This window comes from Acyrthosiphon pisum, chromosome A2, assembly GCF_005508785.2.
Source record: "Acyrthosiphon pisum isolate AL4f chromosome A2, pea_aphid_22Mar2018_4r6ur, whole genome shotgun sequence".
NCBI lineage: Eukaryota > Metazoa > Arthropoda > Insecta > Hemiptera > Aphididae > Acyrthosiphon > Acyrthosiphon pisum.
Window position 1 is genome coordinate 100484640 of NC_042495.1, and position 3456 is coordinate 100488095.

Consider the following 3456-nt stretch of genomic DNA (forward strand, 5'->3'; position numbering starts at 1 on the left):
CAAATGCATTAACTTTATCACTAGCATAAACATATTTGTGTTTGATCCTTGCAAACTTAAATTTAAAATATTTAAACGATCAAATATGTCAGCCATGTAAGCTAGACCAAATAATATTTAATGTTAATAATAATTCGTACCAATTTTTTTTATAAAGGAAGATTTTCTTCGCGTACCACCTATGAGCTCTCCGCGTACCACTAGTGGTACTCGTACCACAGGTTGAGAACCGCTGCATCAATATGTATAACTTCTAACATCTCCCATAGCTCATGGAACTGCGTTCGTGGAGTTAGCTTAGGCATAATGTCCGCATACTGCATCTTGCTGAATATGTACTCCAAAGAAAACCATCCCTCATTGAATTTCTCTCTTACATAGTGGTAGCGAACATCTGTATTGGTTATTCTATGAAACTCTAAATTTCTCACGAGTTAAATCATACTCTGATTGTCTCCATATATTATTGGGACTATTGTTGATTGGTCCAATAATTCACCTAAAAACAATTTTAACCAGGTTCATTATTGTACTGCTTGACTTAAAGCTATGGGCTATTGAACTCTGATTCAGTTGTGCTCAGGCTAACACACTGTTGACGACGTGAGCTCCATGCTATACTTCTAGATCCTATTGTAAATACTGACCCTGATTTTGACCTGCTTGTATCCAGGTCAGCATCATGCACTATATCCTTTAAACATGAGTATTTTTCTAGAACAAAATATCAATCTGAAATTAATAGTTCATTTTAAATATTTTGAACTTAGTTGCACTGCTTTCCAATGGCGTTCCTTTGGATCCTCGATGTATATACCAACTAGATTTACTGGAAAATATATGTCTGGTCTTGTAATCTGATATAATTAGCTTCCATCTGCTTCACTATATGGTACTTAACTAACTAGATTAGTAATTTGTTGCTTGTCATCTAATGAATTTTGAGGGTCAGGTGGTATTTGAACTGGATTTGCTTCAGATCATACTAAACTTCTCCAACATTTTTTTACCAATACAACCAATGGTGAATTACAATTTTATCCATAAGATTTTTGCTCAATTTGTGTACCTAAAAATTGATTCAATTCTCCTTCGCTAATATTAAAATATTGTCTCAAATATTTAATTAATGCATTTACGACTCAATGTAGCTGCAATACACCATAACATTTTATACACCATAACATTTTCTATACACCATAACATTTTCCAAATATTTTGACCTATTTTGAGTTGTTTACGGACATTGTCAGTTTTCAATTTTTTTAGTTTTTTTTTTCTATAAATATCAATAAAAATTTACTCGTTGAGTAAAAAAGCGTAAAATTGTAATGCAAGGTTTCTCATATATTGTTACAATAGCAGTTGAAAAACATTGAAAATACAAAGGCACAATTTTTTTTTATAAGCATTTAAAGATCGAATTTTGACAAAATATATCAAATTTAAAATTCAATAATTATTTTTAGTTAAAAATGTATAAAATGTTCAACATTTATAGGTAAGGATTAAAAATTGAAAACAAGATTCCACGTAAATGGGTTATATATAAATTACTTTATTTACAATAAAATGTAACTTTCAGTTTCCATTAGCTTGTCATTTATTGACGTTTATTATTTTTATCATTTGTTGTCGCGATCTACGATTATTTATTAAACTATTAGCAAATTGGTATTATTTTATGCCCATTGCATACTTGTGTTATTTTGAAGTATCATTTCGCCTGCATTATCGTAATTAGCTCAGATAATTTTAATGATACACACGAGACGCGTACGATAACGCAACTGTGCGATTGACGTTTTACAGCATTGTGGCATAGTGAATGTAAAAGAAGGACGTGTTTATTTTATTGATTATCGACTGTTCGACCGACTCTTCGATTTATATATTTAATTCATTAAATTAAATTGAATTATTGTACAAAAATGCCTAAGTACAAAATGTCGGATAACACTCGATTGAATTCGTTTGTAAATCTTTTTTGGCACATAAGTTTTTCAAGTGATGGCACTGTATTATTTTGCAAAATTCGCGAGGTAAGAGTGGCGGCTGACAAAAAAATTATCGTCGATTAGAATATTTCGCGTAATAAACACTTTAATGGAGTTGAACTGAAAAAGATACAACAAGAACAAAGTACAAGTAAGATTCAACATTTAATTACCGAACCATCTAAGAAATCGTATTTTAATTATGATCTGTGTCATGCATTATTATCTGCAAATACTCTAATGCAAAAATTACACAACAAAACGTTTAAATATTTTCTGGAGAAATATACGAATAAAATAATTCCCGATGAATCTACTTTGAAGAAAGGATATTTTCAGTGCTACATAGACACTATTGAGAAAATTAGATCTTACGTAGAAAATAAGAAAATTTGGGTAACTTTATATGAAACTACGGATATATGAAGGGCGCTACATAGCAAATGTTGTGGGAGCTCTAGAGTTGAACGATCGTGGGAAAAATTTCCTAATAAATACAGAAGTCCTAGAAAAGGTAAATACAGTACAATTACAAAACTGTTCGATAGATCCCTTCAAATTATTTGGCCAAATGGTATTAAACATGATCATGTACTTCTTTTATTGAGCAATGAGGCCCCTTATATGGTCAAAGCAGGTAAAGCCATTAGGTATTTTATTCGAAGATGGAACATCTAGTATGCTTGGTTCATGCCTTACATATGATGGCAAAATAAATTAGAAAAAATAAATAACTGCAAAAAAATATTTTTTAAAGCTCCTTCGGGAGTTCAAATTTTTGAAGAGCATGCTCCTAATATTCCATTACCCCCACAACATGTGCTAACTAGGCGGGGAACATGGTTAACGGCAGCCTTTTATTATTGTGAACATTTTGGTACAACTAAAAATATAATCACAAAACTGGACAAAAATGATTCGACTTCCATTGAAAAAGTAATTGATTTGTTCGCCGATCCAGGTTTAGAATTAAATTTAGTTTATATCAAATCAAACTTTGGATCACTACCAAATTCAATCAAACGATTAGAATCGTCAAAAATATGCCTGGCCTATGCTATACTAATTGTAGAAGAAGAAAAAAATTAAAATTCAATTAGCACGAAATATAGTTGGGCGTGAAATTCAACATAAATTTAAACCTGTTTTAGAAAAAAAATAGTGGTTATTAAACAATGCAAATTATTTCAAAAATATTGGAAGGACGAGAAATGACAAAAGAAGGATTGCCAGAAGATTTGAATACAGATGATATCACTTTTTTCAAACATGCACCAATAACATCTGTGGAAGTCGAAAGAAGTTTTTCATCCTACAAAACTTTATTATCGGACAATCGCCGATCTTTTTTATTTGAAAATATTAAACACACATTAATCGTTCAGTGTAACACAGTGTATTGTTTTAAAGTATTAACATTGATTATAAATAATATAGATCGCTCACTGCAGTGGCCCTG

At 31.0% G+C, this 3456-nt stretch overlaps 1 protein-coding gene across 11 annotated transcripts in view; it reads right to left on the minus strand.

Moving 5' to 3' along the window:
* Window positions 1–3456, minus strand: part of LOC100574854 — a 276000-nt gene that overhangs the window by 222565 nt on the left and 49979 nt on the right. The window lies entirely within an intron of this gene.